The sequence below is a fragment of the Ursus americanus genome, chromosome 9, assembly GCF_024610735.1.
Source record: "Ursus americanus isolate L20-20 chromosome 9, mUrsAme1.1.p, whole genome shotgun sequence".
NCBI lineage: Eukaryota > Metazoa > Chordata > Mammalia > Carnivora > Ursidae > Ursus > Ursus americanus.
This window is the reverse complement of record NC_142135.1, coordinates 9,823,468-9,846,229: the sequence shown is the minus strand read 5'-3', so window position 1 is coordinate 9,846,229 and position 22,762 is coordinate 9,823,468. Positions and strand designations below refer to the sequence as shown.

Genomic DNA, 22,762 nt, shown 5'->3' with positions numbered 1-22,762 from the left:
AATGAAATATAAGGTCAAATTTGCCATCGTCAATTCCTGGAGCTTCATAAACTTTGCAGAAGGTACTGTGTCAGGCTAAAGGATTGGCCTAGAAATTGAAATGAGTGGCTCACTTATGACATATGACTTAAATGGATTTTTGAACTTAGTTACAAGTATTTTTACTAAGTGTTTGTTGTATTAAGTGGAAACTCAGGGATACTTAGATGCAGTAGAATTTATGTTAATTGTGCTTTAGAGGTAGAAATAGTTTGTGAACATCAGCATGTTGTAAGGACAAGATAGTTGCCTCTTAGATTATTACCATGTGCTATAAATATGGTTCCAGGAGGGCTTTTGCAGAGAGAAGAGCACTGCAGGGGATGCACAGTAGCAGGGATTTGGGGCCTAAGTCCTCTGCATTTCTCCTGTTCTCTTAGCTGGGCTCTACTGTGTGGACTTCAGCAGACCAGTTTCTTCTTGGCTTTGCAGCCCCAAGTAGAAACAGACGTAAGGGATTTGTGTACTCCTTGGTACCTTTGCTCTCAGTTTCATCCTGGTTCTTTGCTTGGTCTTCTAAGGATGAGAGCACCTTTGGAAAGCTGTCCCAGGCTTGTCTTACTGCACCAGGTTCATGAAGTGTAGCAGTTCGCGTGCAGGAAGAGAGTGATGGACGCCTGTTCCAGGTCAGTCTGTTTATACTTCCTTTACAAAAGCTCCGTTCCCTGGCACAGGATTCTCTTTGTTAGTTTCTGAGAATTCCATGTTGTTCTTGATCCACATTGGCGGGTGGCACAGGGGAAGCTTGAGCTACCTTTAGAGCTAAAATTTCCAAAGTGTCTTCTGTGGACGTACAATACGGACTGTTCTGTGAGCGGTGGGCTTCTCTACCTGATCCGGCTTCAGCTGGAGTGGCTCTTTTTATTGTGGGATTCTGCATTTGATTTCAGTAGGGAAATAATGTTGGCTGCTTTTAAAAAATTTGAAATGTATTGTCTCACACAGTAGAATATGCCCTCTGACAAAAACATAAAGTCTTTTAGAATCAAAAGCTTAGGAACCTAGGGGTGCCTGGGTGGCTCAGTCGTTAAGCATCTGCCTTCAGCTCAGGGTGTGATCCCGCAGTTCTGGAATCGAGCCCCGCATCGGGCTCCCTGCTCCTTTGGGAGCCTGCTTCTTCCTCTCCCACTCCCCCTGCTTGTGTTCCCTCTCTCACTGGCTGTCTCTCTCTCTGTCAAATAAATAAATAAAATCTTAAAAAAAAAAAAAAAAAAAGAGCTTAGGAACCTAGAGGCAAAAACCAAAGCCATTTGAACTGCTGGTGTCTCACCTGTTCTGCTCTGATGATGTTCAGGAATGGGGTTGTCTAATCTCTCCTTGTAGTCCTTGCAGTCATATGCACTGTCATTGTGCTCTTGGAGTCACTTCTCAGCTTTTCTGGTGTTCTGTTTGGATTTTTCTTGGGGATTCAATATTCAGCAAGTTATTTTAGTGTCTACATGTGCACTGCTCGGTGGGGAATATAGAGATGAATAAAGCAGTCTCTGGCGTTAAGAAGTCTATAGAACCTTGTGTAGATGGCTGTAACACAAAGAAGGAAATGGTGTTGTGGAGTTTAGGGGAGAGACCGCAGGGTAATTTTGAGTGGAAGATGGCATCAGAAGCCTGGGGAGTCATAGGAGAAGCATGGATTTGAGGAAAGGGTTTGGGATAAGTCAAAGAGGTGGAAATAACCAGCAGCCAGTTGAAGTAAGTGATTGGTACTGGGGAAAGTGAAGTCTTTAAGGCTGTGTGTGTGTGTGTGTGTGTGTGTGTGTGTTTGGTAATTTTGTCTTAACACATTCAATCCCTACTATGTGTCAGTTTTTATAGACACTGGGGACGCAGCAGTATCCTCATGCTGGACAGGATGAACATTATTGTGGATGTCATGCCCTCTCTCTTGAAGCTTATTAGTCTGGTGGAGAAGACAAGTCAAGAGCACATAATTACACTGACCAGACAGGGAGCTTTATAAATACCTATCCTTGTTTCCTTTGCCACCATTTGTAGTTTTTGATACAGTGCTTGGCCTATGGTACAAATTCCTTGTATATTTGTAGAATGACTCAGATTACTAAAAGAGAAACACTGGTTGCTATGGAAACATCAGTGAGGTTGGAAGGAGAACAGGTAGAGGTATTTAAGTACAGTAGTCTGAGTGATGGGCTTTGGACTTGGGTGATGGCGGTGGGGTAGATTGCAGTGGACCAGTCTGTATACTGCTGGGGAAGTACAGTTGACAGAAATAATTGGTTGAGACATGGAGGGAGAAGGAGGAGTTGGGATTCATTCTGAAGGTTCAGGCTTGGTTGTTTGGGCAAATTGCTCTTGGGACTTTCTGGAGGAAGAGCAATTGGGGAAATTAAGATGGAATGTGAGTCCATTTTAGGATGTGGTGTGTGATACCTGAAAGGACATTCAGAGTGCATTTGTAGGAATTGACACTGGGCAAAGTTACTAAAGGATAGGCTGTAAAGACAAAAGAGGCTGAGGGCAGATCCTTGAGGAACATGTCCTTTTAAGGATCAAATAGGCAGAGGAACCAAAGAGGGAGCAGGTGGGGCATTACTAAAACAAATACCACCATGATAAATGCGTGACAAGAACTGTGTAAGACTCACATGGCAGTCCATTTGTTTATAGTAGCATTTGAAACATTCCAGTATAGCAAGAAGAGAAAGAACAAAGCTAGACAGTCTCTCATTGTTTGATCTGATGCTATGACAATAATTTATGAAGTGTTAGAAAAAAATCTTACTTTAAAGCTTAGGTATCTAAAGATGGTTGTATGTCTTAACCATGGTATGTACTGTCCTGTACTTATGTCCTGAACTGTCTCGTACTGCTTTTTAGCTGGGGGAAGAGATTGTCGTACTATATTTAGTTAAGAGGATGTATGCTGTTCTATAACTCCTGGGTAGACATGCATACTTGTGCAGTTTGCAAATAGAAATTAAGGCAGCTCCACATATGTGATCTAAAATATTTCATGTAGAACTGAACTATTAACTTATCTTGCTGTGTTTTGTGGAGTTTCATTATTATGTGTATTTGTGAAAGAATTGAATGATTTGCTGGCGGCAGATAGAACTTGCTGATGAACTGCTTTATCTCACAGAAGTGAGAGGCATCAGGCACTTGAGCTGTCACATGAGCGCCTCTGTTAGCTCTTTTGAGCGCTCGGCCCAATTTTCTCCCCTTACACAGCTAATCCTCCCCTTTTTTTTTCCCTCTCTGTCCATTCTTTCCCGTGTATTTACTCAGTGTAACTCAGTAAGCAGCCTCTGTTCTCTTTTTCAGCAGCACAGAAATATTGCTGCTCTTTTTGTTGCCGGCCCTGATAGGGTACAGCAACATGCTAGTTAAGGGCTGAACAATTTAAAAAATGTTTAATTCCGGTGTAGTTAACATACAGTGTTATATTAGTTTCAGGTGTACAGTACAGTGACTCAGCAAATCAGTACATCACCCAGTGCTCATCAAGGCAAGTGCACCCCTTAAACCCCATCACCTATTTAAGCCATCCCCGTGTCCACCACCTCTAGTAACCCCATCTGTTCTCTTTGGTTAAGAGTCTGTTTCTTGGTTTGTGTCTCTTTTTTTCTCCCTTTGCTCCTTTGTTTTGTTTCTTAAATTCCACATGAGTGAAATCATATGGTATTTGTCTTTCTCTGACTTATTTCACTTATCGTACATAATGCCCTCCAGATCCATCCATGTTGTTGCAAATGGCAAGATTTCATTCTTTTTAATGGCTGAATAATATTCTATTGTATATGTGTGTGTGTTTATGTGTGTATATATCCCATCTTCTTTATTCATCTGTCAGTGGACACTTGGGCTGCTTCCATAATTTGGCTGTTGTAAATAATACTGCAATAAATGTAGAGTTGCGTAAGGGCTGAACAATTTTAAAAGCTCTGTGTCCAGTGATTCTGAGGACATTAGGAAGGGGTGAGTTTAAGTGTGGTTTGGCTGCTGAGCTTTTGTTTGGGCAGCAGTTGATTCCACCAGTGTTAATTTTTTTAACCTAAAATTGTATTTCAACCTTGTTAAACAATTTGAGTATTTCCATAAAAGATAATTTTCCACCGAGTCTTTTGAATTCTCAAGAGTAAATAAGTTTCAGTAGTTGCAGTAATAAAATGAATAGTACAAATCTATACAGATTTACAGGTTCTTTGTGTGTAACAATACAGGAAGTTGCTGGGTTTTTCCTTCCATGCATTAGTAATAATGTCTTATCTTTGAACTTGAGGAAAATTTAGTAATACATTGAAATCTTACAGCATCAGATTTTAGCTTATGATTCATTAAAAAAATATTAGACAAGGTTAGAGTTTTGATTAACCTAAGAATCAGTGTGTAACCATAATGACCATAATGTATGTGTGTAATAAATTAAAAAAGGGACACCTGGGTGGCTCAATCAGTTAAGCATCTGACTTGATTTTGGTGTAGGTCATAATCTCAGGACCCTGAGATCAAGCCCAGCACTGGACTCCATGCGCAGCAGGGAGTCTGCTCGTGATTTTTCTCTCTCTCCCTTTCCTGCTGCCCCTCCCCTTCTCAAATAAATAAATAAATAAAATCTTTAAAAAAATAAAGTAAAAGAAGTCTTAGGCTTTTGATTTAGTGTTACCAAAATCTTGTATATGTCGTGAATACAAAATGGTTAGAGTCTCTGTGCTTTAGTTAGAAGTTTGGGGAGACTGTATCAAACACTGAACCTTGAAGGTTTAAATTAGTAGCTTAATATTTTTTTATTCAACTTTGTACTTAGCAAGGCTTATCAGCAAACCCTATTATTTTGCTATCTTTAAACTTGGGATAAAAAATAACTTAAAATATTCATTCCATTTAGGTACATAATTACAGTGTTACCTGTCTTTTCCTTTACTGTTTAATCAGAAAATTTAATCATCTCAATTCAAATGAAAATTTTCAACATATGGCATAGACACTGTGGGTGTTGTGAAATTTATAAGAAGACTCAGCGCTGTTGTTATATTAAATGTATTTGTTCTAAAAATAATTTTGGAAGTTACAAACATTCCCAACAGATCTAACACTTTGTTATTCTATGACTAATGAGGAAATACGCATTTGTTAAAATCTAAGTATTTGGGGAATTTTAAAGCTGTTTTGAATTTTGCTTGATATAACTCATATCCTACTTGTGAAATAATCAGAAGATATTTAATTAAAAATAACTCATATCAACCTAATTAACTGAGAAACATTTCAGTCATTGCCTGTGGTTCATTCTTTTGCTCATATGAGTGACAAATTACTCTCTTTTGATTTAAGGGTATATTTTTCTAGACTATAGTGCCTTAGTTTGTTTAAGTAGAAATGGTATTTGTCGGTGCTTTTTGAAAAAGAGCTTAGCTAAAAAACTTGAGGAACCCTCATCCCTATCTTTTTCCTTATCTGGGTTTTCACTGTGTACAGTAGGGTAGCAGTAGGGTTTTAAACCATGACCTTAGTATTACAGATACACATTAAGATAACAATAGGTATAAAGAAGGAAAGAATTGATTTTTAAAAACACCTTTATTGAGATATAGTTTGCATCCCAGAAAGTTTACCTGTTTTAAATGTGGAGAAAGACTTGATTTTTACATAAAACAAAAACCTGAACAATTACCTGAGCAGTACTTATAAATATGAATTTCCAGATGCCCCACTTTTTTTCCCTTCCAGATTTGGTTCAGTAAGACTCAACATTTCGATAAATATTAGGAGACTTGGCTAAAATTAAAGATCTGAAATTCCAGTTCTTTTTAATCTCATTGTGAAGAAGAAATTTTTATCTGTGGATTTTTAAACTTAAAGTTTAAGATCATCCAGTATCAGATTACCGTAATCACAATACAGTCATATTAGTGGAGGGGAGAATTCACTGGACTTTTTTCTCTGCCTGCTCAAACTATGATAAAGCAGAGGATTCCCATGTTACAAAGGAATAGTGGGCTGTAGCTTCAAAACCAGAAATTGCTTAGAGTATGGGTTTGCTGCTAGAATTTGGTGAAAGGTTACATAGAATTGCTTCCGTTAGTCTCCTTATTGGTTTTGGGACACTTGTGCTAGAGTGCTGTGTTGTTACAAGCAGAAACTCACAGTGCACAGTGAGTAGGAGAGCTTTGAGGAATCCTAGGCAGCAGTTGTCATTTAGCTGTGAGTTTGTGACCTCTTGGCATTCTCGCCCCCTTTTCCCAATGGTCTAGGGTTCCATGCAGCTCTTGCTTGTAGTATGGTATGCTGATGATTTGCAGTAACTTTTTGGGGAGGCACTCGAAGAGCCTAACAAAAGCAGCTCACTTTTTCATACACATTCTTGTATTCTTAGGGGTATTTTAGAGCTCAGAGTAACTTATAAGTAGGAAAAGAAGATAATTTCTAGAAATGGGATGTTTTGTTATATGACACATTCTCACACTGGGCGTCACTTCTCCATTCTCTGCTATCTGACTTGATTTTTGTACCATGGTAACAGGACTATAGTCTTTTGGCAACCGCGTAATATTTTGACTATGTTGCTTTAGTCTCCATAAACAGAACAGTTCAGATTCGTTTGTTTATTTTGTTTTTAAGCCATCTCAGGAAGATAGTGCAGTGCATAAACTGTTAACGAGCACAGGCTCCTAACTGGATCCAGCATTTCTAGTTGTGTGACCTTGGACACTTACCTTTCTGATTCCCTGTGTGTGACCTGTAAACGTTGATTCATCATAAGATGGTGAGCATAAAGGAAGATAAAACTGGAGTATAGTACTCACATATTTGTTGAAAGCATTCTGAAAGAACCAGACTGACTGATAAGGAATAAGAGCAGGGAATTCCTGGGGTAAATTAGCCATTTGGTTAGGTCTTATGGTTTTCTACTGTATCTTGCACTATATCCATGAAACCAGAATTCGTGTCTTATGGAACGTGCATTTAATATTTGACGTTGTGTTAATTTGCCTAGGGCTGCTGTAACAAAGCACAAGCTGAGTGGCCTAAACAACAAATTTATTGGCTTACAGATCTGGAGATCAGAAGTCTGAAATCAAGGTGTTGGCCAGGTCTTTCTGAGGGCTGTGAGGGAAGGGTGTGTTCCAGGCCTCTCTCCCTGGCTTGTAGATGGTCACCTTCATGTTCACATGGAGTTCTCCCTGTGTTGTGCGTGTCTGTCTCAATTTCACCTCTTTTGCAAGGTACCAGCCATACGGGATTAGGGCCCACTCTGATGACTTGATCCTGATTTAATTACCTCTGCAAGACCCGGTGTCTAAATAAAGTCACATTATGAGGTGCTGGGATTGAACATAGAAATTTAGGGGGAGTTATGTTGAACCTCTTGATAGATGTGTTTAAGACATGAAAGTGAAAGTTTTTTAGTTAAAATGTTTCCATTTTAAAAACAATGCTTGTCTATTAAACCTTGATGTAAACTGATGGCTTGGTTGCTTTTTCTTTTACCAAGACCAAATATTCATTTACCTAAACTTAAGTATACCTAGCCCCTGAAGAAAATTGGTAGAATTGAGTAAAAATTCTTTCTTTCCATATCTCCATCATTTTGTATGCTTTTGGGATGGGGAAAGAATGTTTGAATCTGAATGACTAGAATATCAAGGAATGAATTACATTCTCTGGAGGCTGACTTCAAGTCATTTTGGCATTTGAATTGATTTGAAAGGAATGGTACACATCTGGTTACTATAGAACTCACTGGTCTACGCTGTACGAAATTTTACTTGTATTCCTTTCCCAAGGCTGCTGTAACAAGGTAGCACAAACTGGGTGGTTTAGGACAGCAGAGTATTCCCACAGTGCTGGAAGTTACAAATTTTGAAATCAAGGTGTGGGCAGGGCCCTGCTCCCCTTGAGGCTCTGAAGAGTCCTTCTTTCCTGGTCTAGCTCTAGTGATTGCTGGCAGTCCTGAGTTTCTTAGCTTGTGGCAGCATCACTCATCTCTTCCTGTCTTCTCCTGGCCTTCCCTGTGTGTCTCCATCTGTCTCTCTTTCATAAGGATACCAGTTATTGATGAAGGGCCTACCCTTATCCAGTATGACTTTGTGCAAAAACTGTTTCCAAACAAGGTCACATTTGTAGGTACTCAGGTTAGGACTTCAGCATATCTTTTTGGGCAACACAGTGCATCCCACAGTATTTGTTCATTGCTTTAAAAAGTTAGCTTTACTTTTCATGTCTCTCTTTAATCCTCAAGTATTCCTGACCAGGAAACGGACACCTTTGTTACCACAGGTTAATGTACTGGAGCCTGACAACTCCGAACTCTCCCACTGTCCTGCTTGTTAAGCTCTTGCCTTTCTTTTCTAGGCAGAGTTAGCCTTCATTTTTGACTTTCTGTTTAACAGTTTGTTGCAAATTCTTTTTAAAGTTCCTTTTGTCTCATGCTTTCTTTATCAACTCTGATGAGTTGATACCATGTTTGAACATGATACCATGTTTGAAATGGTTGAACCTACTAGTTTAAAACCTGTAGGGGATTTCACTTCCAGTAATCTTTTGTAATTGGAATGCCTATTACTTCACTATTGAATGCATATTATCGATACCACTTTTTTTTTTTTTAAGGTAGGCTATTCTATATGGATAGAATGGCATGAACAAATGCATGAGAAGGAAAGAGTTTGGGACTTGATTTGAGAGCTGTGAGTATTGACAGTTTTTATTGTGAAAGAGGTGATTTATTTGGGAAGTGAGGCTGAAAAGGTGGAAACTGTGTCCAGGTTTACCTCTAAGACCAGCCTAGCAATGAAGCATAAATAAATGGAGAGATCCCTATTTTGGCAAAGTACAACTGACTCCACTTCTTAAATCTTAACTTATTTTTAAAGATTTTATTTATTTATTTGTCGGGGGGGGGGCGGGGAAAGCACAAGCAGGGAGAGTGGCAGGCAGAGGGAAAAGCAGGCTCCCCGCTGATCTGGGGATCATGACCTGAGCAGAACAGACCATTAACTGACTGAGCCACCCTAGTGTCCCACTTTTTAAATCTTTAAATAAGTATGTGTATATATAGCTGAAATAGGCTATTAAATCATGTATATTTTATGAAATAAGTGATTTTGGTTTTTGTAGGTATGTTCTGACTGAACTATCTTATAAATTGTCTAATTGTGGATACATTAATCATCTTTCCCATTATATTCGCAGTATATTTCTGACATATAATGAAATATTTCATACTCATATTCTTTCTGTGTTCATTTTGCCTTATAAATTTCACAGCCTTTTTAAAGGCATATGGAAAATGTCAGATTTTTTTTTTTTTCACTTTCACAAACTGGAAATGCCACAGTCAGACAACTTCTGATGAGGAATAAAGGCTGTTTTTTGAGTCTAGGTTTGAACCAAAAATTTCAGTGAACTTTTTTGTTACCTGCATGGCAAGTTAATTTAGAAAGTAAGTATTAAAGAATGAAAATGAGGAAAAAATGGCAGCCTATATCAGCTAGCTAAGGTTAACTAACCTTTGCCAGTGTACAGTGTGGAAAGAACCATGTCCTACAAACCAGTGTATCTTCAGCTTTCCTTAGAAATCAGTGTCCTTTGGGGTGCCTGGGTGGCTCAGTCAGTTGGGTGTCTAATTCTTGATTTCTGTTCTGGTCATGATTTCAGGGTCAGATATGGAGCCCTGGGGCTCCTGGGTGGCTCAGTCGTTGAGCATCTGCCTTCGGCTCAGGGCATGATCCCTGCGTTCTGGGATCGAGCCCCACATCAGGCTCCTCCCCTGGGAGCTTGCTTCTTCCTCTCCCACTCCCCCTGCCTGTGTTCCCTCTTGCTGTCTCTCTCTCTCTCTCTCTGTCAAATAAATAAATAAAATCAAAAAAAAAAAAAAAAAAGAAAGAAAGAAAGAAAAGAAATGGAGCCCTGCACAGAGTCTGCTTGGGATGTTCTCTCTCCCTGTCCCTCTGCCCCCCACCCCTGCTCACACGTGTTTGTGCTTGCTCTCTCTCAAATAAATTAATAAAATCTTTAAAAAAAAAATCAGTGTCCTTAGACTTACAAGGAAGTGGGAATGGTAGCAAGCATAGGAGAATGAGATAGACTTTGAAATTGTCATTGGTAGATTTAATAGGTTTGTTCTTTCTTTGAGTAATTAAAAATCTGAAGCCTGAAGCAGTGTGAACATTTTTGACATTTAGCTTTTGTTCTAAGTCCCTGTTGACTTGCTTTACTATCATTGGTGTATCCTGCTAAGAGTTGCTTATTCATATACCATAAAAACAGGCCATGGAAAGAATGTTTAGTAGATTGTTTCTCATGAAAACTAAGGACCAGTGTAGAGGTTATTTATTACCAAACTATGATATTAGCTTTTAAATTTTTTTTTGATAATCAGCTTTTTATACCATAAGAATCATTTCTAGATCCTGCCGTCAATAATTTTATATACTCAGAAATGATACTAATTTACATCTAATTAAGAAACTAGGGGCGCCTGGGTGGCTCAGTCATTAAGCATCTGCCTTTGGCTCAGGTCATGATCCTAGCTAGGGTCCTGGGATCAAGCCCTGCATCGGGCTCCCTTGCTCAGCGGGAAGCCTGCTTCTCCCTCTCCCACTCCCCTTGCTTGTGTTCCCTCTCTCGCTGTGTCTCTTTCTGTCAAATAAATAAAATCTTTAAAAAAAAAAAAAAAAAGAAAAGAACACAAGAAATAGGAAGATCGGTAGGAGAAGGAAGGGAAGAATGTAGGGGGGGTATACAGAAGGGGGAGTGAACCATGAGAGACTGTGGACTCTGGGAAACAAACTGATGGCTTCAGAGGGGAGGGGGTGGGTATTAAGGAGGGCACATATTGCATGGTGCACTGGGTGTTATATGCAAATAATGAAATATGGAACATTGCATCAACAACTGGGGATGTACTGTATGGTGACTAATATAACAAAATAAAAATTAAAAAAAAACTAAAGTTATTTTAATATAAATCTGAAAATCTGATTATATTTTTTAAACTTTACTCTTTGTGCTGTGTTTAGTACATTAAATGCTTTTTTAGGTACCGTTGTATTAAACCAGATTTTAATAGAAAGATCTCCCTACTTTGTCCTTGATTTTGCATTTTCCCTCATAGCTGTGACTGTGGCTATCTTAAAGTTTTTCACCAAGTGATTTTTTTTAATCCTTTGACACAGTCAACAGACTAAACTCATAATTACATAGTTTCATAATGCCATTTCCCTGCTCATACATTTTGGGTTGTTCATATTGTGTACGAAGTGAAACTTCTCATCCGTGTGTCCAAGATCTTCTAAAATTTTGAGGCGAGAGAACTCCGTATATTAATATGTGCATTCGTACAGCTCCTGCTAGTTATCATTCTGGTGGGTTTTTTCTCCTAGGCCCCACAGCTGAATCAGCTGCATTAGTCATTTTGCTACTCCAAGATAGCTTTTGTTTTCCCCAGCCTTTCTGGAATTCCCTGTTAACCTCTGTTCATTTTCTTCCTGTTGTTGAAAGGCTGGCTCATAGATCAGCTCTTTTGCAATGAGAAACTTTCCTGATCATTTCAGCTCACAAAAATGTTTCCTTCTGATCTCTAAGGAATCGTCTATTTACTTTGCATTCATGCTTGGCTGAGCTCACTGTTCTCATCCTCTAAGAATCAATCTTAGACTTTTCTTGTTGGAATTTAATTTCTCACTTCTCTTTCATTTTATTAATACTGTGTCCATGTGGGTCTTTCTTCTACCCTTTCAAACATACGAGTCCTTGTTAAGTAATATTTTCCACTGCAAATATTGGTCTTTTCTTGTACTTCTGCATTACCTTTTATAGTACTTTTCAAATAATTGGTATTCATTAATGTTTGCATTTAAGACAGAATGTCATGTGCATTTTGAGTGAAGAAATCTTAGGTTACTTAGTTTTATCTCTAGTTTGAGTCTTGACAGCAACTGGTAGCTGATCCTGTGGGAAGCTCTCGGAATTATCAATACTTTTGCCTACTTCTATCATAAGTTCTGTTCTTTGTGGTCATCCCATGATGCCATCGTTTTTTATATGGTGTCCTTTCAATATTTGAGTAGTACCTGATATTTAACATTTCCTGTGTGACATTCTGTGCTAAGCATTTTTTTAACTAAAGGAAGGAAGGTTTTTGTTAACTGTTATGAATTACATTTAGCAGCTTTCAAATATACCATACCACAGTCCATCTACAGTTAGACCCACAGCAGTTCATTTTTGTAGAATCCATTAAGTAGGGCAAAACACTCTTCAGTTAACAGTAAAATACCTCCTTAGCTCTTGCAGACAGTTAATGCATTGTACCCCATTTCTGACCACTAAAATGTAATGAAGAGCATGCAGAGGATTACATAGAAATGATTATGAAGAAATTTTGACTAGATTTCAAAGTTCATTAAATAGAAAACACAAGAACATAAAAAGGATACAAATATTCTTTTACAAAAATCTGAATGGAAAAGTTCTAAAGAATAAATGATTTGTTTTCTGTGGCAGAAGGAACTTTATATATAATTTTTTTAAAGATTTTTTTTTTTTTAATGTAATCTCTGCCCCCAGTGTGGGGCTTGAGCTGAAAACCTTGAGATCAAGAGTCACATGCTGCACCAACTGAGCCAGCCAGGCGCCCCTTTGGCTGCAGGAACTTTAAAATAAACAAAATCTCCAGATCCTCTCTCTTTCTCCAGATTCTGCTAATAAGGCACAGAACAGAGAACAGTAATGTATACAGTGAACATACCAGCATAATGTTGATATACATCATGGCTTAAAAATTATGCATGCTTTAAAAATCATGAAAGGCAAAATGGAGCATTAGTTCAAATATTCTGATGGCTGTTTCAGAGGCTTAATTTATTGATCTCAGATTGCAGTGTATTAGTCACAGAGTTTCAGAATGTATTATGTTGATTTTAAAAGGCCAGTTTGTCTCTTCTGTAATTTCAAGTTTAACTTATTTGTAGATATATACTACTTATAGTTAAGATCAACAGACTATGATACTGCTTTTTTTAATGTTATGGTAGCACATTTCAACAATGATGAAATTTAAGAGAGAAAAAATGTGTTAGTACCTTATTTTTTTTTTTTGTATGATCATGAAATCAAAGCCTTAAAGCTTTATTGTGACACAGTACTGGAAAATGAAATATCATGGCATACACATGGTGCCAAATACTAAAAATTCTATTGAAGCTATATACCTGCCTGCTGCCAAAATTTACTTTCTGTACAGCTCAAGAAACACAACTACAAGTTTGTGTGATAACCACTTTAAATTTTTATGTATTTTAAGTGGGGGTCAAATGCTCTTTTTCTGTTGTAGTATTTTGTTTTTATGATTTTATTTATTTATTTCACAGAGAGAGAGACAGCCAGTGAGAGAGGAAACACAAGCAGGGGGAGTGGGAGAGGAAGAAGCAGGCTCCCAGCAGAGCAGGGATCCCGATGCAGGGCTCGATCCCAGGACCCTGGGATTACCCCCTGAGCACCCCAGGTGCCCCTCTGTTGTAGTATTTTGACTACCACTAATTTAATCTAAAAAAAGATTGTCTTGATTCTCATATATCAAAGAGGACTCCACAAATTTCCAAGATTTCGTTTTGCTTTCACAGAAAGGAAAAATGTATATCACTGTAGGCTTGCATTCTAGACATTTCTGAATCCTTACCCTTTCAAAATTGCCCTGAGTCTTTCAGAAATGAGTCAACCACAGCCCTGTCCTTGAGGAGTTTATAGACCCCTAAGAAAAATGGATCAATAGGTCCCTTAAACACATAGTGGTGGTGGTTGTGGCAGAGAAGAGTGGACTGTGCCCAGCATCAGGTGGTCATCAGCAACTTCCTTGATGAATAATGCCAGGCTGACGCAGGGGGTGAGTAGGTTGGCTGGGGAAAGGAACAGCGAGAGAGAATCCTGCCCTCTTCTTCATATGTGTTAGTTTACTTACGCTTTTGAAGATGTGATATGCAGAACATTGCCTTTTCTATATCTAACCTATAGAATTGTTAAATGAGCTAAATTCAGAGGTTTGTGGCAATGATTAGAAATCTTTCTAGGTTGATGTTTCCCCAACTCAAAATTTCTGACCCTGACAATGTTCTTACATCCTAGGTTGAAAAATACTCTATGAAAAGTTTAATATTCTTACTTTAGAAGATTACTTGGTGCCATTGTGGCTTTAGACACAGAAGTAAACATGGTCACCAAAATAAATATGACATTACTTGGTTATAGGTGGTCCTGCATATACTCGTATAAAATAAAATGCAAGACAGTCTTAGGAGCCAATATAGGTGTATTAAGAACTCACAGATTAGGGTGCCTGGCTGGCTCGGTCAGTAGAGTGTGTGACTCTTGATCTTGGGATTGTGAGTTCAAGCCCCATGTTGGGTGTAGAGATTACTTAAAAATAGAAAATCTTAAAAAAAACCTCACAAATCTTTAATTTATAATTTTGTTAGTGGTTGGTGTTTATTGATTTGTGCTTTTTGATCTCTACTTATTGGAAATTGAATTTTCATTTGTTCATTATTTCAATAAAAGGGAAAAAGGAGCTCTGTTAGGTAGATATAGGCCCCCTTCTTAGGAAACTCAAACTACTGTGACACATGAAACCAAGTGATAGAACAGACATGGATGTGAGATTGCAGAGCTGTGAGAACCTTGTCAACTTCCAGCCTTTTAGAACTTCCTGTTCATCGTAACTTCCCCAACATAACTGACAGTAGTTCTGTAACCCCAATCTTAAAATTATCTTTCATGATGAAAAATACAGTGTGACAACTAGAATTTTTGAATTTTATCTTTCCAGATTGAGAACTTCCTGAATATATACCTCTTGCATTTCTGGCACCTTCCATGTAGAAGGCACATTATAAGCCTAATTTGGTTGGTTGACTAGTCCATGAGATAGTTAAAATGTTCTTTGAATGTCTGTCTTGGAAAAACTCCCCAAATGTGGAGCTTTTGTTAAACTGTTATCTCTTATTAGAATAAGACTAGTGACCAATTCTTGATCTTATTAGAAGAAATCTCTGCCTTAGTTATACATTCAACACTCAAGTGCCAAATGAAGGGTAGGTATTCCACAGATGTAAAATTTTCTTTTTCTGATCTTTGTTTTAGTAGAACTCTTGTTTTGTGATTATCTCATTCTAGTCAACTATTTTATCCTTTATTATTTACTCAAAATTATAGAACATAATCTGGTTCTATATTTTAGGTAAAAGATTTGTATCTTACTAAAAACTGATTAAAACAGTAGTGAAATATTACTAGATCTTTATTACTAATCTTTTGTATTATCTGACATTTTTAATAAGAACCATAATCATAAAGTATGTGCTCAGTCTCTCCCCCCCCCCCCACATCAATTATAGAGTCTCTTGAACAGTGATTTTCAGTCTGTATATTCTGAAACTGCCACTGCTGTGATTTATTTTTGGTCAAAATGTTTAATCCATCGTGAAATTTTAATTCACATTACCGTGAAATCTGAGATTTTTTTGTTTTTAAAAATGATCTTAATTTCCATTTTTTTGAGTATTGTTTGAAGTCCTTATTTGTAAGTAATTGGTACTTTTGTAGAAGGTACAAGATGTGGAAAACTCCTTTGTTTTTCTAACACTGTTCTTTTTTTTTTTAAGATTTATTTATTTATTTATTTATTTAGAAAGACAGCCTTGTGTACACAGGGGGTGGGGCAGAAGGAGAGGGAGAGAGAATCTCAAGCATACTCCCTGCTGAGCGTGGGACTTGATCTCAGGACCCTGAGATCATGACCTTGAGCTGAAATCGAGAGTTGGATGCTTTAACCACTGAGCTACCTAGGCGCCCCTCTGACACTATTCTTTTATAGTTTTCTTCCTGTTTCTGTAGTTGTCTTCTCTTCCACTTCCTCCTCTGCTGGTCATCCCTTATATGTTTACTTTCCCCAGGGTGCCCCCTAACTCCTTCCCATTTGTCTTTGGTGATTCCCAGCTAGCTGCTTTGCTATCGCCTATGTTTTTGGTTCTTAAATTTATATTTCTGGTCTAAATCACTTGCCTACTATGGGATCTCCTACTTTCATGTAGTTACCTCATTGAACATTTGCAAAATAGAATTCTTTCTCTCCTTTTTGATACCCTCCTCCCACCCCAAATGTGTCTTCCTCTGTTCCTTGTTGGTCAGTGACAGCACCATCCAACCATTTCTCCAAACTGTCCCATCTCCTTGTTATTTTGACTCTTCCCTCTTCATCATCTACATTCAGTTGGTTTCCAGGTCTACTTCCTGCAGGTTTGTCTAGCCTTCTCTGAGGTTGCAGAACTTTATGCAGGTTTGCAAATTAAAACCACACTCTTGTTGCAACCTCAAAACTTTTAACATATGTGGCTTCTTCCACCTGGAATGATAATCCTCTTCTCTTGGCCTACTTCCTAGTTTTTCTTCAAGACTTAGTCAGCACTTCTTGCAGGAAGGTTAGGTGTTGTGCTGCTGTTCTCCCAGAGCATCCTGGTGCGCCATAGCTGTTACCACCCAGACTTCTCTTCCACCACCATATCATGAGCTGCTGAAGGCCAGAGACTGCGGCCTGGATTTGTATGCTCTGCATTTAGCCTAGGGCATGGCAGGCAAATTATTAAAAGCTTGCTAAAAGAATAAATATGATTAGGTATATGAGTTTTTCCAAATCAGATCTTTTTCTGAGGCATAGGTGTTTGTTGATTTATTTAAGAAGGTTATAATACACCCTTGTCTCCTTCTGCATTTGGAACCAACTGAGAGAAATATAAAAATCAGTCTAATGCCAGTGTCAAGGGTTTCTTGTCCTCCAAATCTAGACTTTTCAACAGTGTGTCTAAGGGACATCCCAGGTTGGCAGAGCAGACATACTTACCCAGCCTTCTTCAAGGAGGACATCCTGACTCCTAACTTCTTGGTAACCCCACTGTGGCCACGTAGAGAGCAGCTTCTGACCCAAATATACTTATAAAAGCAGAAAGAGTGACTTGCGGAAGGCAGATCTGAGAAAGAAACCATTAAGAGTTCATTTGTTCGTTCATTCAACAAATACTGAGCACTCACTGTGTTCTGGGCATTGTGTAAGGAAATGCAAAGGATAGAGATTGGGGTCGTATGTTTTATTTAGGCCATGCTCAGTTCCTTCATCTGGACTCACTACCAGTAAAAAGTCATTCTTTCTTATAACAGAAGTCTTCTCTAGAAAAGGTGGGGACAGGAGAATAGAATCATTTTTACAAACTATGGCTTTTTCTCTACCTGTTTCATGTAAAATAATTCTGAGGACTATGATAATTTGAAGGACACAGTGGCATGAAATACAGAGAAGCATACCAGAGCAGTCTTTTATGGGAACATTTCAAAGGTCTTGTTAGTTTTACAAAAAATTTGCAAAGCCTGATCATGATCGTTTGTTTTCCTTTGCTTGCAATACTAAGGATCTTAAAGGCCATTTAGTATGTCACCCTGATTTATTTGTAGCATTTATATGAGTTACTTAGAAAATCTAGTCCGCAGGGAGCTGTGGTGGCAGCCTTTCAGAGTAATGAGGAAGTTCTGGAGATCTCAGCCGCAGACACCGGCGTGGTGTTGGCTGCGCTAGGTCTTTATCATGTCAGCAGCATCTTCTGTGAAATGGTTTCCAAATGCCCTCGCATTTGTCATTTCTGTCATTGTATTTAGCGCTTTATGTGATTGATTTATTGTCATGTATTAGATGATCTTAAGGTATAGCCTGTATTACAACGTTTGTCCGTTGCATAACTTAGATAAGGACAGTGTCCCAAGTACACAGTAAGAAAAGGTCACGTGCTTCTTTAAATCATTATACAAGGGGAGTGGTTCCCTAGAGCAGTGGTTCTCAAATTTGGGTGTGCATGAGGGTCATAGTAGGAAACCAGGGTGATTTTTAGAAATAGAATTTCTGGTATCCATCTCTAGAGATTGACTCAGAAGGTCCTGGTGGGGCCAGAGTATTCAATTAAAAAAAAAAATACTCCAGGAGACTGTTCTTCAGATGGCTTATAAAGCACCCTAAGAAAAGCATTAATTGTACTATAGAAGCATTGTTTACATAGGATTTCTTATGAGGTAACCTCATGAAGAGAATAAACACATTGACACAGTAGAAGACTTGTGAGTAGTGACTTCGTTAGGGAAATTGAGGATGGTGGTAATTGTTTTCTGGCGTGATAGTGTTAAGAGTTTGGTGGAAAAATCAGCCTAATTGGGTATATATAATTCTACCCAGAGACTGAGGGTGAATTCAATCACTTGCTATTATTATGATTTTGTTTGTGTCTGTCTGTCATTTTTAGTGAAAGAATCCTTGTTTTCGGTAACTTTGATTCCTTATAATCTTGCATTTATTTGTAAGTCTTGATGTTAGCAGCTAATTTTGTGAATTAACACGTCTCAATAATGCCTAGCTTAGTACGTTGACTGTAGTAGGCATCTTGTAAAACATTTAATTATAAATGTCCAGGGTATTTATCAGTTAATGAGCTCTATAAAAAATTATTGCAACTAATAATTGATATATTAAAGTCGTTATTATCATATACAAGAAAAATTAAAGCTAGATACACTCATTTTTTTTTACTCTATTATTTTTTTACTAGTCTTTTTCTTTTTTTTTCTTTTACCTTTCTCTTTATCCTCCTTGACCAGATTGTTGCTGCTTTTCCTCATTTGGTAGTTTTAATAGAAAATCTGACTATTTTGTTGGTGCCCTTAGACATGTCCCAGTACTCACTCTAAGAGAGTAAGTAGGAAAACCACAGGTCCTGGGTTGCCTGGGACGGCCAAGACCTTTACCACTGGTCCCGCATAATTATTAATAGCATCTTCAGTCAATCTAAAGATACTCAAGTACTGAGCAACCAGGACCTTAGAAGCATCTGAATCACTGATTTGCGAATTGAGTTCTTGCCTTCACTTCTCTGTAGAGGTCCTTCAGTGCCTCTGCAGTCTTATCTTCGTGGTGTTAAAGTCATGCCTCTTTCTGTATTTTGATACAGAACGTTCTGGCATCCTCTTACAGGAAACACTAGTAGCATCTTTATTTTTAATGAGAATTTTTGTGTTTTTATGTGGAATTTTTAATTTGTTTTAATCTTATTGTTGAACTATGGAAGGTTTTGGCTGTTTCCAAAAAATTTGAGAATTCCTGGGCCATTTGCTTATGTATAGGCATTAATGGAACAAAAGCAGTTTTCAAAAAGGCATAAAAACCAATATTCCATGGCGTTCGTGAATCCTCATTCATGCTAAGGTTCTTTACAAGAAATTCTAACTAAAGGAAAGTTGTAAGTGCAGTTTCTTTTGTCATCTTTCAAATTAAAGGAACTTGCCATTAGTCCTTTAGATACACATAGATCTCCATTTCTGTTTACTTTGAAGAATACTTTTTACCCTTACAGTAAGATGCTTCTGTACTTCCCGGCTATCTTTGTTGTATATTTACCAAGATTTGCTCTGAGAAGTGGAAAATAAGATTTTTTTTTTTTCGTAGGAGAGCTCCAGCAATCGATTTGTTGAAATATACTCCAGAGATGAAAACTGTCAGAACCCATAATACTTGGCCACATATTCCCCCAGTTGTGCATTCGGTCTCCTTTTAAGATTAGGGTTTTGTTGTTGCTGCTGCTAGGGTCTTTGTTAGCCTGCGGTTTAAGTAAGACTCTTAAAACACATCAGTGCTTAGTGTTTTAGTTTATCAGTTCCATTATAAATTCTGTGTAGTCTGATTTACCTTTTGCCCTTTCTCTATTTTTCTCCCTCTTTTTTTTTTTTTTTAAAGATTTTATTTATTTATTTGACAGAGATAGAGACAGCCAGCGAGAGGGAACACAAGCAGGGGGAGTGGGAGAGGAAGAAGCAGGCTCATAGCAGAGGAGCCTGATGTGGGGCTCGATCCCATAATGCTGGGATCACGCCCTGAGCCGAAGGCAGACGCTTAACCGCTGTGCCACCCAGGCGCCCCTATTTTTCTCCCTCTTAATCATGATTTTTAAATATATCTTCAACCACTCTATAATTCTCCCCTCCCCTGAAACCTGCTAATTGTGCAAAGTAAATATCTGTATAATAGTACCATGGTTTGGATGAGGAAGGTTGTTGCTCACATACTTTCTGTTCTCTTTAAAACATTATACATGCAGAAAACGTGATTCTTTTTATAATTTTTTAAAAAATAGTCTCTATGCCCAGCATGGAGCCCCGACATAGGGCTTGAACTCACGACTAGGAGATCGTCGATACCTGAGCTGAGATCAAGAGTTGGACACTTAACCCTCTGAGCCATGCAGGTGCCCCTCTTTTTATAGTTCTTAACAGTACTACTGACATTATCATAGAAGACATTTAGTCAGTGTTTTATATATTAAATAAGGGAATCCCATACCATTTCAGTTTTCAGTTTGCCTCATCTAATTACTTACCTCTGGAAATTGGGACACAGGAGTGCTGTACTCCCTTTCCAGGATTGCCACCTGAGCACGTTTGAGGAAGGCCTGTGGCATGCAGGGTCCAGGGATTCATACGGTCTTAGAAGTGGGGATGAACCACATGTTACGTCCTGACCGTGGTAGAGACAGGTATGAGTACTTTTCTTACCTGGTCGCAGCTCTGGTTTCTGTCATCCATTTGATCCTTTCTTATTTGTTGTTTAGGCCAATGTCAGAGGAAATGAATAGAGAATTGTATTATCTGATTTTAGTATTTGTGGTAATTTAGTTCTGTATGATGATTCCAGAAGGTTTCCAAATGGAACCTTGCAGGATTTTATCTTCTAAAAGCCAGGATTATTCTGTTTTTTATTGTTTCTGTTTTGGGAAACTCTGCTGAGGAATATTTAATTTTTTCAGTGAAGTATGATAGTATACTGTAAAGTTAAATCTAAGTATAAATCTATAAATTGACTAGGAGAATGTCTAATACTTATTTTTTCTTTAAAAATTGTGATAGTGGGGGTAAACAGATGTGGAGTATAGACCAATCACTTGTTGACTCAGAAAAAAGCTTTTTTTTCCTGCAGACAGTATGTATCTCTGTGTAATTTTGAAAGTGTATCAGAGATTTGTCTGCGTATTGCTGTTGTACAGCCAAATATTGCAATGTAATGGAAAGAGCATCTTTTTTAAAAATAGAATTGGAGCTTTAGTTCTATTTATTGCCTTTGTTGTCCTCTTTTTCCATAAAGTTTATGTGCCTGGGAATAAAGAACAAGTAGTGAAATTGAGAACGAAAGGAGAGAAGGTATAGAATTACAAGTGGAAAGAGTCGTGTAATAAAATATTCCTCTAATGGATTAAAATCCTCTTAAAAGGAACACTTTCCTGGAGATAAGACTATTTTGTTCCCGTTTCTTTGACCCCATATCTAATTAGTCACCAAACCCTTTTGATGCTTCCTTTGTGCCACCTCCCACGTTCCTTCCTTTTTAAGCTGTGGGCCATTAGAAAATGCATTTTGGTTTTTCCACGTGTCATCCTCCACAGTGATGTTTGCACTGTTCCATCTGACTAATTGTCCTTCCTGTCCCCAGTTTATCCTTACAGTTCAGTGTATTCATTCTTCATGGGAGCTCTCAGCTCAAATCCTGTGTCCTTCGTAAAACCTTTCTTCACTTGAGCTAGAAGTGCTTTCTCTTCCCTTTTGAACTTCTATGGGTGACCCTTATACACTGGATATCCCTTGTCCTTAGATGCTGTCCAAATCTTATTTCAAAATCAATTTTTAAACCTTTGTCTTTTTAAGTAGACAGTTACCTTTTTAATCCCCTGTAGTTCTTCCCACGGTGGCTGTATATATGTTGAAGTGCAGGAGTAACCTCTCTATTATAGACTTATATGTAGAATATACATATATGTGTATGTGTATATGCATGTTTCTAGATTAAGCTTTTGGTACTTGGAAGGGATATGTATGAGTGGGATTGTAATATTACTGAACCCTTTTAATTGTATTGTTTTAACACTAACTGAATAAGTAACTTGACTTTTAATTTTAACCTTGGAGAAAATATATGTGATGCTCATTCTTCCAGGATTCATGGTACCGTAGAACTACAGTTGTTGGAGTGATGAATGTTTTAAAATCTTCTAATAGAAAAACAGTCTGTCCCTTTTCACCTTGATTATGGATGGCCTCCATTAGGCCTAAAAATAAAATATAAGTTGTTTAAAGTGATTCAGTCAACGTTGTCATCTCTTTGTCAGAGAGTTCCTGTTTTCTTGGATTTAGTGTTTTGTGGTGGACAGTGTACTTTCTTGATGAATATTTTTATTCTTATAGCACATATCAGAGCAGATATTAAATTTGTTTAATCTATCAGTAAACTTTGGGTCTTCATTCATTTAATGAAGAAACAGTTTAATAAATGTCTGCCATATGCCAGACATGCACAACAACAAATAAGATATATGGACTTTATGTTGGAGGGACTCCTATCCTAGTGGTAAAGGAAGACATGTATATAAATAAGTATAATAAATTGTTACAGTTGTAGAAATATACATTGAAGGCATAAAGAACCAAAATCCTATAATCTTAGCCATTCCCATTTAAAAGTATGAAATTTAGTAAGCCCTAAATATCCCAGTGAATTCCCAATATATTACTTGTAAGAATTAATTGAGATAATATAATTGCTGTGTAGAAGATACAGATACCACTATATTCTGCTTCTACAGATCATAAAATAAACCTAATTTAAAGTCATACAGCTGGTTCCCATAATAGG

At 37.8% G+C, this 22,762-nt stretch overlaps 1 protein-coding gene across 5 annotated transcripts in view; it reads left to right on the top strand.

The window, feature by feature from the left end:
* The window catches only part of EFR3A (EFR3 homolog A), a 105,700-nt gene that overhangs the window by 8,679 nt on the left and 74,259 nt on the right, over nucleotides 1-22,762 (top strand). For 2 of the 5 annotated variants that reach the window (XM_045812215.2, XM_045812216.2), the window contains exon 1: nucleotides 561-665. The exons of the other annotated variants lie outside the window; for them this stretch is intronic. The gene's annotated coding sequence lies outside the window, so the exon portion shown is untranslated. Of the gene's footprint in view, nucleotides 1-560; nucleotides 666-22,762 lie in introns of those variants that run through there. 5 annotated transcript variants of the gene reach the window in all.